We start from the raw sequence: 15,536 nt of genomic DNA on the forward strand, positions 1-15,536 counted from the left end.
TTTGAAATCTCCCATTATTATTGTGTTGCAGTTTTATTTGCCTTTCTAATTTCTGCTAATATTTCACAGTCTCTTTCTTCATCTTGGGGATTTCTATCCATAAGGATTCCACAGTGCATTTCATGTCTTAAGACTTTTATTCTGCTTGACTATATGCCATCCTTTACATATAGTGCTAGCCCTCTACCAATTTCATCTGCCCTGTCAAATCGATATAATTTATACCCTGGTATTACAGTGTCCCATTGTTTATCCTCCTTCCACCATGTCTCTGAGATGCCTGTTATAATGCCTGTTATGTCTATACCCTCATATAATACCATATATTCTAACACTCCAATCATATTTTTTAGACTTCTGGTATTCACATACAACATTTTAAAGTATATTGGGGGGGGGGGGAGTTTGTATTTCTAATTGTAGGGTGGTCACCTAATTCCGGCTCACTAGTAACATGCTGACTCAGCCCTGTGTTGTGTTTTATTTTGATTTTTTCAGTTCCTATCATTGTGGAACTTGCAGTCTGGTTTTCCTGTCAAGAAAATAAGACCACAAAACCCTGAGGGCAGTGACCATTTAATAAAATCAACAGGAATAGACACAATCTATACAGGGCAGGCTGTATTTGGGGTAGGGCGTGGGGGCAAGCAGGATAGTTGTCCAAGACCCTGTGCCAGAAAGGACCCCTTGATGAAATTTATATCACGGAGGCCAAGCTTCAGAGCCCCGACACTGGCTGGGCTCACTGTTTCTGCCTCAGGTCCCAGTGTATCTAACATCTGCTCTGAACCTAGCAGAAGGATGTTGAAGGTGATGTGTATGTAAACCATGTCCAGCCGATAAACCTATACTAATTACATCTTCAGAGGTACAGTCCTAAGCTGGTCTAGAAGTCTTTTTTTTTCTTCTTCTGGATTGAGAACTGGTTAAAAGATAGAAAACAGAGAGTAAGGCTAAATCGTCAATTCTCAATAGAGAAAGGTGAATAATGGTGTTCCTCAGGGATCTGTACTGAAACTGCCTAGAGATGGGAACAAGTGAGGTGATCAAATTTCCTGATAAATCAAAATTATTCAAAGCTATTAAATCACAAGAGGCTTGTGAGAAATTGCAGGAGGACCTTACGGGACTGAGAGACTGGGCATTCAAAGGGCAGATGACTTTTAAGGTGGACAAGTACAAAGTGATGCATGTAGGGAAGAGCAACCCAAATCATAGCTACACAATGCAATATTCCACATTGGGAATCACCACCAAGATTTCATCATGGTAAATATGTTGAAATCCTATGCTCAGTGTGCAGCAGCAGCCAAGAAAGCAAATAGAATGCAAAGATTTATTAGGAAACGAATGGAGAATAAAACAGAGGATGTCATAATATCTCTGAATTGCTCCATGGTGAAACCACACCTTGAGTATTGAATGCAGTTCTGGTCACCACATCTCAAAAAAGATATAGCGGAATTAGAAAAGGTACAGAGAAGGGAAACCAAAATGATAAAGGGGATGAAACAATTCCCTTATGATGAAATGCTAAAGAAGTTAAGACTCTTCAGCTTGGAGAAGAGGTGGCTGGTGGGAGACATGATAGAGCAGTGGTTCCCAACCCTGTCCTGGGGACCCCCCAGCCAGTCAGGCTTTCAGGATATCCACAATGAATATGCATGAGAGAAAATTTGCATGTTATGAAGGCAGTGCTTCCACATTTGTACCGCCCAAGTAACGGTACAGGAGAGCGTCCTGAACCGTTACTTGGGCGTTACGATTGTTGAAGGACTTTGTCCATTTGGTGAAGCAAAGGCGTCCATTACAATGGAACTATTGGAAGGAAACCCCTGAGAAAGGCATGATTGCTGAAACATGGTCCATGTTGGGTGGATTTATTGAACGCCTGTGAAGCTAAGTATTTTTTGTGGATCAGTGATAATAGATGGAATAAAAGAATTAAAAAATTGTTGGGGGGATATTATTAAATAAAATTAAATATGTTTTGATTATATTTTGTTTTCATTAGATTAGTGGGAATTAGATTAGATGACTGAAACTACAGTGCCGTTTGGGCTGATACTGCCTGAGGCCCATTGTGGGCAAGAGACAGTGGATTAAATTGGAGGCACTGCTACCTGATACCCGTCTTTCTCTTTAAAGTTTGTAGATAGTTTTAGGTAAAAGGGTTTGGTATTGTTATTGTTTCCTCTCTGCGCTTTCTATTTCTGATAGATCTTTGAGAGGAGTTGCTCAGTATTGTGATTGCTAATCTTTAATATGGCATTTCTTAATCTAATGACTGAATGCTGCTGGGCTGTCAGTGATAAGAATCTTTTTTTTGTTCCTGTAGCATGATAAAGCATTAGAAAATGTAAACAAACAGTGTGGTATGTACTATGGAAAAAAAACCCCACTCCATCTTCTCTTTTTCTGCACATGCCACCATATTTGGATGTTTCTTTCATTGTTGGGGAGGTTGGGTGTTAAGGATTAGCTCTTTTAAAGACACTCCTTTGGTTCCCAGGATTGCCACAGTACTTTGAAAATGTACACGCAGTAATTAGCAGTTGATTTTCGGCTCCTAATGAACCAAGAAAAGAGGTCACCTACCAGGCCAGTTGCCCTGGCAAGGAGAAAAACAAGTTATGACATTTATAATTCCATCTTCGGTTTAAGAGTCTGCACTAAAACAAAACAAAAAACTGTTTTTCATGTAGGGCTGCTGGTTGTGGCTTGGGGTCTAAGCGGCATTGTTTTACTTTGTGATGGTCTCATTTCATCATGTTCTGAAAGCTTGATTCCCGATCGCGTTGTTATGACGAGGTTAGAACCGTTGCTGGCATTCTGGAGTGGCACAGCATTTCTGCAGGAAAACCTTCCTCCTTCCTCATGTCTCCTCAGAGCTTGGTGTGATGACTGAGTCCCAGCTACAAGGAGGCAAATGTTAAAGAGGAGACGGTATTGTGGGGAAAAAAAAAAAATAGAAGCAAAGACACTCTGGCTTTTTTTTTTATTATTATTATTATTTTGCTGTTGTTTGTACTTTGATCAGTGTTAATGACTTGTGTGAGATGAGTTTAGCTAAATATAATCCTGAAGAACATTGGAAGCCAAAGTTTATAATCTGTATACTTTGGAAAGGCCTGTGCATCTGTTGATGTGCAATTGTATCTATTTCAGTGTTTTTAAGTTCTTTTTCTGCTATACTTAGTGTCCTCAAGAGCCTCAACATCAGTCTTTCCCAAAAGTTTTAGGTTGCACCCTTGCTTTTTCTTCTCTGTAATGCTTTTCAGTCTCTGCCCTCCCCATCTTGCCCCCTCCCCAATATAAATGAAGAATTGCCTTTTTAAAAATTGCAGCACACTGACTGCAGTTACATGTATGTCAAACTGAATTGGCCTAACGTCCAAATTACAGTAGTACAAAGGACTCCACTCCAGATAGGGCCATGGTGAGCAGCATCTACATGCTCCTGCCTTTATGATGCATTTGTGAAAAATTAACACTCTCAAAAGATAGAACGAACATAATACTGACAGCAAGGCAACACAAAGAAAGGCAATGGGATGTATGAACTATTCAGTGTGGAATTTGCTAGAACAAACTAATTTCTCTGAGTATTTCTTGGAAAGTTTGTTGAATACTCCTCTATGGATTTTGAAGAAATCAGCCAAAATTCAGTGCAGGTCCAGCGGTTCATAGAACCTGTGGCACATTACCTGCAGATCCACCTTGTATTTCCCGAAATCCATTGCTTTTGCCTTTACTAAGCATTTTTTTAAATGGAAATTAAATAGAAATCATTCACATATTCCTAGTTATCTTTAGAATGGGTAGCGCCCTTGGGACGGAAGCCACCAACCTCTAATTGATGTCAAAAGGAGGTGGGTGAGGAAAATTGGACTATCCATTGAAGATTTTCCACACATTTAATGTCTAGAAAATGTTACTGTAACACATACAGGCTATGGTTATACATTTTAAAAGACTTGAAAAAAGCATCACAGTTATCAAGTCTAATTGATCTTGTATGTGATTTATATCACAGATCCACAGGTTTCCCTCAATTATGCTGATGCCGGCAGCTGGTTCTTTTTATAAGGGATCTTCACAATTGAGAAAAGTACTCATATCTGAGATTATATTTTCTAAAGTCGTTGATGGATGCTTCTTCTCTTTTTTTTTTTTGGCAGGGGGTAGGGGAGTCCAACAAATATGCCCTGTTCTATTGTCTGCAATTTCCACCAACCTTAGCCTTGTAATTGAGAGCATCCTGTTCTGGCCTGTATCTCACCCATAGTGTATGGGTTGTTGTAGTCTCAACATTTTGTTTTTTTATACGTAAATCTTTTTTAGTGATTTTCACAATTATATGCACTTATGCAACTGTATGCAATGAACATTTATGGGGGTGAGTGGTTTCTGCACACCACCACTTAATACACATGAATTAATAACTAATAAACTCATCCCAACTGACTCCCACCTCTCGCACGTGATCCGCTCTGGTGGCTCAGTGGCAGTGCTGTGTAGTTCGATTCATAAATTAGAGCTTATATCCCAGGATGACTGGAGTTGGGAATGCCGCAGGGGCAGAGTTCACAGTCCCTGGTGGTAAGGAGTCATGGTCATTGTCAAGGGTGACACCTGGTGGCTGGATGCAGGGTTCTAGAAGGAGCCCCGGTGCATGATTCCCAGCCTCAGGACTGTTGCTGCAGATTAGGAACAGTGGGAGGGTCTATTAAAATAAAGAAAAATTCCCACAGTATTTTTGAATGTAGGTTCATAGTTCTAATTGAGTTGGATGAAAAAGGAGCAAGGAGGCCCCCAGCAAAAAACTAGATCACTAGTAAACACACTTAAACACTCTATTATGCACAACTTTATTTATTTATTTATAGATTTTATATACCGTCATTTGGGGTACCATCACAACGGTTTACATAATTAATAGAAATACAATAAGAAAATAATAAAAAATATAAAATTTGAAATAGAGTTCGATCAGACAGTACAAAATTAAACGAAGGATTAAATAATAAATATACAATAAAATAAAGTAAAAATCAAATTGATATCACATAAAAATTCTATTAAAATTAGGAAATAGAAGAAAACAATAAAAGAAATGAATTGCTGGATCTTAAATCAATCATGGTCTTGATAAGCTTTGCCAAATAACCAGGTCTTTAGATCTGTTTGAATGTTTTTATATTTGGTTGCAGTCTTAATTTAGTTGGTAAAGAATTCCAGAGTTTAGGGCCTGCGAGTGAAATGGTTCTCTCTCTCTGACTTGACTTAAATGTGCTCAGTGCAATGAAGGGATGGTTAGTAAACCTTTATTTGCAGATCTTAAATTTCTTTGTGGTGCATGAATCAAACAAATCACAATCACAAATTCCACATATAATCCAGCTATTCATCTGTGGGCATGGTTCACTGGATCGTAATCGTATATTATAACAATAAGAAATTGGGGAATAAATGACAATGGCCCTGATGATACTATTATTCCATGATTTCTTGGTTTCTTATTCTTGTGATTTATTATCACATTCCATAAACCCTGTTTGCAGCCATACAAATAGATTATGGGGTGAGGTTAGATTTTTTTTTAATTATTACTTTTATTATTTTTTTGCCCATCTTAAACTGTATGTGCTTAAATGCATTTAAAAAACAACCTTTTCAAAATAATTGTTTGCAATGTTATGGAAGAATCATGATTTAAATGCACCCCTGTTATATAATAACATAAAGGTACATTTTTAAACCCTGGTGCGCGTAAATCCCGGGGTTTACGCGCGTGGTCAGGGCTTGCGCACGCCGAGTCAGTTTTCAAATGAGCCCGGCCACTTGCGTAAACCATGGTATGTGATTAAGTGCCGGGGCCTGAAAAGGGGGCGGGGAGGGGGGCAGAGAGGGGCAGTCTGGGGAGCGGGAAGGGGCAGGGATGGAGGCGCCGGTACAGCGGCCATTTGCCGATGTGCTGGGGAAGTGCGCGCCGGCAGTCGGCCAGCTCGCGCAAGTTGCTTCTGCTCCAGAGGAGCAGAAGCAACTTAAAAAACAAAAAAAAAAAAATAGGTAAGGCAGATAAGGTTTAGGGTGAGGGGAGGAGAGGAGAGGGGAAGGGAGGCTAGGGTAGGGAACTGGGGAAAGCTGCGATGGGTCCCCGCATGAAAATAGCTAAAATCTATCCCCCCCCTTTGCCCGCGAGGCGCACAGATTATAAAATCCAGTACACATGTGCGCGTGGCCCACCGATTTTATAACATGCTCGCGCCGGCGCGCACATGTTATAAAATCGCACGTCCATGTGCGTGTGCCAGGTAGCGCGAACATGGAGGCACGTGCGTATTTTTAAAAAATCTACCCTATAGTGAGTATCTGCAGAAAAAAAACCAAAAGTGGCACAACCTATCTGCCCAGTTGCTGCATACTACTTAACTACATTTATGCAATTTATACCCAATGCACTATTTCTTACTTTGACCTAATGTATCCTACTTCTCATCTATGTACTTGTAATCTACCTCCTCTCTGTATGTAGCCATTATTTTTATATGCAATTCCATGTTACTTTATGTAAGCCACTTTGGACCTACTTTTAGGAAAGGCAAAATATCAAATGCTTATAAAGAAATACATTCTTCTATAGTGAGAAGATGAGCATACAAATTACTCAACCCAATCCCAACTCCCAAGGTCACGTCTTTTGCCTGAACTTTCAATCTCTTTGCAGTCCCAGGCATGCCCAGAATCTGTTCCAGTACTGGCCTCTACCACCTCCACTAGTGGGTCATTTCTGGCCTTGTCACCTTCCTCTATGATTCTTCCAAGACCAACACTAAATTCAATATCCAGTTTCCCTTCCATGTCTTATTTTCAAGTTTTCTATAATCCATACATTCACCACAACTAATGAAACCATCCTCCAAAACACCAGGCCTTCTCATATTCCATAAGGTTTGGGTTTTAATCCTGGCCACCACGCCATACAGTTTTCCCTGACAAGTCTTATTACCAAGTTTTCTAATGATCTGCCCAGCTATCAAAACTAGTGAAGCCATTGTCTAAAACATCTGGCCTGGCCATGATCATTGAAGTTTGGGTTTTAACCATGGTTATTCCATGCAGGCTACTTGGGAGCCTGATATAGCCATACCACTGCTATTAGGGTCAAAACCACAATTCCATGCAGGTTACCCCAATGCCGTTATCTTAAAGGAGTAAGGCCAGAATTCAGTTTTAGATAAAAGGGCAAAAAAAACCCCAGTAGCCTGCTTGCTTGCACAGTTATGAAGGAATATATCTTTTCACCTAAGGATATAATTTCCTGCAGCTTCTAGAAGGGGCAAAAATTCCATAGCAAAAAATTGTGCAAGCAAAAACCTGTGAAGAAAGCACTATGGAACTGTTGCCAGCCCTTTAAATTTCACACTTAAATACGGGCCTAAGCCTATTAAGAGACCAGAATTGCTGGGAATTTTGCACCCAGGGACATGCAATTCAATGAGCTCCCCATAATGGGAGCATAATGGCTTGCATGTTATAAAATCCTGGGTCGGCGCGAGCAAGGAGGTGCACAATTGTGCACCTTGCGCGCGCCAAGCCGTGCTGCCTTCCCCCGTTCCCTTCCCCTTCCACTCACCCCACCTTCCCTTCCCCTACCTCCCCCGCCCTTTCCCCCTTACCTTTTCCTTTTTTTCAGTTCTGTTTCACAACTTACTTCAGCCCTGGGGCTATATGTGGAAGAGGAGGAAAATTGAGTTAGTGTGCATGTGTGTGAGAGTCTGGGGAGTGAATGAAAGGAATGAGAGTGAGTGAGTGTGTGTGTGTTTATGAGAATGTGAAAGAGTATGACAGTGAATATGAAAGTGTATGTGTGTGTGTATGTGAGAAAGTTTATGTGCATGCTGCGCCAATGTTCCCTTGAAGGATTGGGTTGCTGTGAGAATAAAATTGATTGGCTTTTTACATAAAAGAAAGTAGTGCTCATAGGGTAATAAAACCAAACATTTTTGCTCAAGAGCAAACGTTTTTGCACACAGCAACTCACTCGTACAGGGAATATTGTGTGTGAGCCAATTGTTTTAACATCTACTTATCCTAATGTCACCCTCATTTCAAAGGGAAAAATCATCTACTTGTTTGGCAGAAGACATCCTGTTCCAAGAAGTAGCTTGTGTTTTTGTAGCTGGCACAATAGCGATTTCCTGCCTTGTTTTAAATTATTTTTATTTCAGACTCAAAACATTTGAGCAATTAGAAGGGTTTAAGTATTTCAAAGTGGTTGTGTAATCTGATTTTCTTGTTTGTTATCAAAGCAATGGCTGTGTTCCTAATGCATATAATAGAAGATAAATGAATGCACTGTTAACCATTCAGCAGTCAGTGCTTTAAAAAGTATACTCTGGTTTGCTAGTGGAAATTTATTGAAATGTAAATTGAAAGAAGGGGCAGTTACATTTTTAAATTAAAAAATGGAATAATCTGTACTACTCTTAGCAGAGGGTATCGGGATTATCAACCTTAACCAATTAGCCTTGATTCTGTTGATGTAACTACAACAGTGCTCTGTACTTTAATGGTGGAGGGGGGAGGGGGAGAAAAGGGGAATTGGATTGAGATGACCGACAACTCTGGGCCCCGACTTTTATGGTCTGGGGTATTAATACACAGAATTTAGGAAAAAAAATCACAGGACTGCTTCTACGGCCAAGTACAAAAGCAAAACATGTTCAAGCAGCATTGTCTAAATGCTGAACCATGGTGATCTAGTTGGATCATTAGATGATCAAGGGGTTAAAGGGGCACTTATGGAAGATGAGGCCTTCGTGAAAAAACTAAGCAAATTCTTTGCTTTGGTGTTTACTGAAGAAGATGTTGGGGAGATACCCATCCTGGAAACTGTATTCAATGGTGATAACTCAGAAGAACTAAAACAAATCATGATGAAACTAGAAGATGTAATAAGGCAGATTGATAAACTAAAGAGTAGCAAATCGCCCAGATCAGATGTTATGAAAGAACTCAAAATTTGAAATTATGAGTAATTTGTAATCAATCATTAAAATCGACCATCGTACATGAAGATTTGAGGGTGGCCAACATAACCCTGATCTTTAAAAAGGGCTCTGGGGTGAACTGGAAAACTATAGACTGGTGAGTCAGACTTCAGTGCCAGGAAAAATCATGGAAACTATTCTAAAAAACATATAGAAAGACTTGGTTTAAAGGGACATAGCTAGCATGAAGTTACACAGGGAACTCTTGCCTCATCAATCTGCTACATTTTTTGAAGGGGTAAATAAACATGTGGATAATGGTGAGTCTGTAATTGTAGTATAGTTGGATTTTCAGAAGGCATTTGACAAAATGCGCTGTGAAAGACTCCTGAGAAAATTAAAAAATAATGGGATAGGAAGGCAGTGTCCTATTGTGGATTGCAAACTTGTTAAAAGATAGGAAACAGAGAGTCGGACTAAATGCTCAGTTTTCTCAGTGGAGAAAGGTAAACAGTAGCGTGCCTCAGGGATCTGTTCTGAAATGGGTGCTTTTTCATATATTTATAAATGTTCTGGAATGGGGAACAATTGCAGGAGGACCTAGAGAGAGTGGAAGATTGGACATTCAAATGGCAGATGAAATTTAATGTAGACAAGTGCAAGGTGATGTACATGGAGAAAAGTAACCCATACTGTAGTTACACGATGTTAGCTTCCATATTAGGAGTTACAATCCAGGAAAAGATGTCATAGTGGACAATAGTTTAAAATCCTCGGCTCAGGGTGTGGCAGCAATCAAAAAAGCAAACAATATTAGGAAAGAAATGGAGAATGTCATAATGCCTCTCTTGTCACTCCATGGTGAGGCGGCACCTTGAGTACTGAGTGAAGTTCCAGCACTCAAACACTAAGAACCCCACTTATGAAAAGGCAACACTGCAATTATTGCATCAGGCCCTAAAATGCCATTACATCTATTATTAGGAAAAACAGAAAAAGCCAAGCTTCTGGGATGACTCTTTGGGATATCATGAAGTAGCCCTATTCTTGACCCTGGAGCTGGAATAGGAATGGTAGTAGAGGAAGAGATGTTCCATTCCCGAACAGCTCCTCCACCGAGGTTGCTGGAATAGCCAGCACCCTGCTGCTTATAAAAGCAGGTTGCAGCATTTCTAGGTATGGCATTTTGGGAAAGAGTTAGAGACTAGAGGGCCAATGCTGGGCTTTACAGCCTGGGCCAGTACCTTAAAGGGAAGAGGATCAGTGGTTCTTCTTTTGATTAAGATTTTAGGATATTTTTTACTTTTTGGGTTTTCTCCTGTGAGAACCCTGATATCCCTGGATGGAGGAATTTGGGGTATCTGCCAGCTAGGTTCGATCAAGAGGTAGGGAAGTTTCCAAACGGTCACCCGCTGCAGAAGGATTCCAGATTTTTCTACCTTTTTGTGAAGATGTTTTCTAAGTTTCCAGGAGGAAGATTTTGGCCACCTTTCCTGCCTGAAGAGGGGACATCTGTAGAGAAATGCTGTGTCCCCCTTCTACTGGACTTTTCCTTTGTGACTGTTACCATTGGCCGGCTTCAGGGTAGGCCCACAACCAGCCACACCCATCAAGGGGCCGTAGCTGTCCATGCAGCATCAGCGCCACCATCACATCCCCCACTAGTGTCCTTAGGAGCACAAGCATGCATGATAAGAGTCCCCACGATGGGAGAATATATGCGGTGCATACAGATGACATCAGCTTCCTCAGACCTTTTAAACCCACCAAGCTCTGCTCTCCTTGCTTCAGCAATGGGTCTAATGCCTAGTGCAGTACATGTTGCTCTTCATTCCAGCATTCCTGTGTCCAGCCTTGCCTTGCCCAGCCTGTCTCGTCCAGCTCCATCTTGCCCAGTTTGTCTCACCCAGTGTTTCCTCATCTTTTCTCATCCATCCTTGGGCCTGATCTCCTGCTTTGGAACTGACTGTGCTTGCCTGCCGCCTGGACCTGATCACTGTTCTGATCCTGACTATACTTGCCTGCCGCCTGGACCTGACCGTTGCTTTGGACCAGACTACACTTGCTTGCCGCCTGCCCCGACCCTTGGCCTGTTCCTGGTACCTCCTGTATGCTGCTGTCTTGACCCTGGCATATTCTTGGCTCTCTCTCTCATCCTACCATGCTAGGGACCCACCTAAATCCTGCTGGCAGCCAGAACCCAAGGGCTCAACCTGCAGAGGAGGCGGCTGGTATGGGTGAAGCTCCAGTCTGTCCGGCTTCAGGGCGCATTCGCCAGCTGTCAGCATAGGCTGGGTCAACTATACCGCAGCACCAAGGGCTCCCACCCATGCCTTTCATCACAGTGCCAACTGAAGAGAACTGTGAGTAAGACCTAAATTTCTATTCTGGGGACACCCAACGGAGTCTTCACCCTGGGAGAGAGAAACTTTGAGAGACTGTGATCCTTTTTGCCATCAGTATTTTTGGAAGGGGTTTTCCGTCCCAGCTAAGGATACCCTGCCAGACTGGGAACCTTCCTTGTCTAAGCCATGGAGAAGGAGAGTTTCCCTGCCTAATACTGAGAGACACTTGTACAGACACATTGGAGAACTGTAATTTTCATCTTATCAAGCCAAGAACTGTCAGAAAGTACCATTTCTAACATTTAAGAATTCTGACAGTAAAGATTTAATTTTGGACATCAGTCTGAGCCTTCAGAGTCTTTTGTGGCACTCACATCCTTTAAAGCTGATAGAGACCTGTTACTCCCCCAGAGCAACAAACTGAGAGTCACCCTATCCACTTGGGCCTTGGAGGATTTAGTCCTCGCCCCATTAGAAAAAGAACCCCGTCCTGGAATCCTTGGACTGTGTTGGAGTGGGAGAAAGTTAAAGGATTGGCCCCAGTACCCTTGTGTGCCCCACACCCCTAAACTGGGGAGGGATTTATACTGCTATAGATCTCTACATAGAACCTACACACTAGCAAAATACGTCAGGTCGGTCACACATGCAAAATACTAACAGATCCTCACCAAATGCAGAATAAAGCGACCCTAAAGTAGTAATATAACCGTGCAGACAAAAAATGAACTTTAAACCACAACAAGCTAGACTATGTATGTAATGCAACAATTGAAAAACCGAAATATTACAATGCCTCATAAAACATCAAACAATAAAATCAGGAAATGTAAATCATAAAAAGAAGTAAAGCCATACTTATAAAAAGAATATTTCAAAGCAGCTGACAAAATAACATCCAGTAATTTAAAACTCATAAAGTTTCCAAAGACTAATAACATGTTTCAGAACAATAGAAACAAGCACTTCCAATACTTAAAACTTAAAAAAGGATGAAAAATCCTTTGCTGTCCATATGTGGGATCTTTTGATTTCTAGATGCCCTGAGATTGTCGTAGGTTAGCAGGGGAGAGGAGAGGGGTTGTTGCTCACAATCTCTCTCCTTTCTCTCATATATACACACATGTTCAATCACAGAACATGCTGTCTCTCTCTCTCTCACACACACACACACACACACATTCGCGCACACAGACATACTGTAATGATTGGTGTGGAAGAAAGTCCTTTATGCTGCGAAGTAGATGACACAGCCTCGTGGAAAACCTATGAGGCCTATGCCAGCAGCTGGCGAATGCGCCCTGTAGCAGGACAGACTGGAACTTCATCTATACCAGCTGCCTCCCCTGCAGGCTGAGGCCTTGGTTTCTGGTGGCTGGCAGGACTTAGGTGGGTCTCTGGGGCAGCGGAGAGAAAAGGAGTCAGGACAGGCAGCAAGCTGGAGGCATGAAGATAGGCCAAGGATCAAGGCCGGCAGTGGGCAAATGTGGTCAGGTCCAAACAAGAGGGCAGTAACAGGAAGTCAGGTCAGGTGTGGACAGAGAGACACACATGGAACACTGGACAAGACAGCTGGGCTGGGCAAGGCTGGAGAAGGCAAAGCTGGACAAGGCAAGACACAGGAAAGCAGGATACTCAGGACTGCAGGAGACCGGTTGCTGAGATGTCGAAATGCTGCAGGGCTTTTGCTTAAGTAGGCCAGGAGGCCTAACATCATCGGGAGGTGCCGATCAGTGCTTCCCGCCAAGGGGGTCTGTTTTAGGTGCGCACATGCGCCTTTGGGAAAGCAGCAGCCTTGCAAGAGTGATGGCATCAGCAGCAGCGTGCAGTGATGGTGGCTGCAACAGGAGGCCTCCAGCAGTGATGAATAATGTCAGTTGCAGATGGGCCCCACCACCGGCAAACATAACACATGCTTTCATGCGCGCACAGACACACACACACAAGCATGCTCTCTCACACAATACAGTAGGCCTGGTAATTAGTATCTGAGGAGCTCTGGGCTAGGTATTGCAGTTTACAAGTGGATGGGAGCCACGGGCCCTCTGATTTTTTTCCTTTTTATTTTTTAATTTTTTTTACTAATGATACAGCGCTACTTACCTGGATATCTTTTAAAGATATCCGGATACGTAGCAAGTTATCTGACCACGCAAGGCCGGATAACTTTAAAATCTAACCAGCTACATTCAAGCATAGCCGGTTAGGTTTTAAAGTTAGCCGAGTACATGTAGCCAGATAACTTTAAAGAAAGAAATTCAGCAGGACGTTTATTCCGCCTAATATATAGGGCAGAGTATCACACAAAAGATTCCAAAGCCTGAAAATGCCACGCTTCGTAGAAGAAATCATTATAGAAATAATTCACTGCAAGCTGGTCCCATAAAGAAATACTAGGGGGAGAAGCCTCGGTCCGAACCGTAAGGACAGCTTTCTTGGCCATCAGTACCACCAGATAAAGGAAGCGCTTCTCCACTACACTTAAACTGTCAGTGCTGGGTAATCAACATTTTTTCTCAAGGCTACCCCAATTCTAGACGGAGCGTCAGATCGAAAAGACCTCAACTTAGTACACCACAAAAATAAGTGCATATAGGTACCAGTTTCCATCTGACACTTAAAGCAGATGTCTGACTCGAAAATTCAAAACTGCAAGCCTTTAACACTATCAAGAAAGATTTTGTGGACCAATTTAAATTGTATTTCTTTTGTGTAGACGTCTGAAGTTAGCTTACGAATGGAAGTAAAATACTCTTGCAATTCATGATCAGAAAAGTCAAACCCAAAACCTGAGACCGTTTGGCAGCCAAAACATTCTAATGAAGTGCTTTAAAGTTATCCCGCAACATCTTATACCACCAAATTGTTTTATTGAACGTCTGAGATGTACTCCTTAGATAAAAATCCAACGCCCCCTACAGTTTTCTGCAGGTTGAGAATAGACATTAGTCTCGCCTGTAAATAGCCGTACAAATGTATGTTAGGCTTCTTCCACTTAGCCTTAAGATCTTGAAAGGGAAGAATATCAAATGATCTAGGAGCCACGAACCCCCCCACAAGTCCTTTAGGCCCTTTTCCTTCCAGATGTGAAAAAGAACAAAATTCAAACCTGGAGGGAATTAGGTGTTATTAACTGTTTGCAAAAAAGGCAATGTTTATGGTATCGAGCCAAAACTCTCCCCCAAACTCATCTCAACTCTTTAATGAATGAGAGGAAAGCATGGGCCCCTGATACTGCAGAGGTTTACAAGAATTTTTATAATGCAACGGATTAGTCAAAGAGACTTCACAATCTTTGGCCTCAAGAAAAGGAATTACATTGTACATTAAAATTTAACAATAGGTCCGGTATCAATCGAAGCTGACATGCCGCATTCTACCACCATAGATCGGATAGATTCAATTCACCCTGCATTTTATCAAGAGTTAATTTAGCCGGTCCTTGCTGGTTTCCCTCTCCAAAGAAAATGTACAATCACAGACTTATAGGCCTTGATGTCACTTTGATTAACCCAGCAAGGAACCATTTGCAATGGGTACAAAAGCTTAGGTAGTTCCTTGAAGTTCTAACTCTGACGGTTGCAAAATCACCAGAAACAGAGTTGCTGAGCCCTGAATATGGAATAGTATTTCTGAACAGTTATAGATCACCCCTACCCTGAAAAATTATCTTTTTGTATCTGCCGTCAAGCCTAATGACGGGGCTAACAGTTGATTTCTAATGTTGTCTACTATTTTTATTTATCCTTGTATATATTTCTGTATTATGGTTTTTATGTTACCATTGATGTGAATGTATTCTTGTAATCCACCATGAGCACTTATATAGTTGCAGAATATAAATATTAAATAAGTGAAAGGTAACATAATCATTTTAATGAAAACATATGTACCAAAGAAGGATATGAACAATTCTAAAGGACTTGCTCATATCCATAGATGGTGTAAAGGAGACAGTAGCTCCTTTACTCCATCTATGGCCGCCCAAACTTTAAGTCTATATACTGCCTTGTAGTCCTAGACAATTTAATTCCTTAGTAAACAAAATATTCTTTAGCCCATGAAACGGGAAAGCTACCAGTCTACCTGACAGGCAATTCCTCCTCCAGAGAAAAGGCAATAGATTTAGCATAATTAACAGTTGTCCCCGAAAAAGAATCAAAATGGGAAATGACATCTAGTACTACTGGAATAG

At 41.5% G+C, this 15,536-nt stretch overlaps 1 protein-coding gene and 1 long non-coding RNA gene across 3 annotated transcripts in view; one reads left to right on the forward strand and one right to left on the reverse strand.

Moving 5' to 3' along the window:
* Positions 1-7,862, reverse strand: part of LOC115086901 — a 66,654-nt gene extending 58,792 nt beyond the window's left edge. The window contains exons 1-2 of one of the 2 annotated variants that reach the window (XR_003855362.1): positions 4,475-4,718; positions 2,599-2,915 (exon numbers count right to left, since the gene is read on the reverse strand). This is a non-coding gene — a long non-coding RNA (uncharacterized LOC115086901). Of the gene's footprint in view, positions 1-2,598; positions 2,916-4,474; positions 4,719-7,682 lie in introns of those variants that run through there. The other variant, XR_003855363.1, reaches the window with a different exon arrangement.
* The window catches only part of PRKCE (protein kinase C epsilon), a 1,012,677-nt gene that overhangs the window by 833,354 nt on the left and 163,787 nt on the right, over positions 1-15,536 (forward strand).

This window comes from Rhinatrema bivittatum, chromosome 3, assembly GCF_901001135.1.
Source record: "Rhinatrema bivittatum chromosome 3, aRhiBiv1.1, whole genome shotgun sequence".
In the NCBI taxonomy this organism is placed as follows: domain Eukaryota; kingdom Metazoa; phylum Chordata; class Amphibia; order Gymnophiona; family Rhinatrematidae; genus Rhinatrema; species Rhinatrema bivittatum.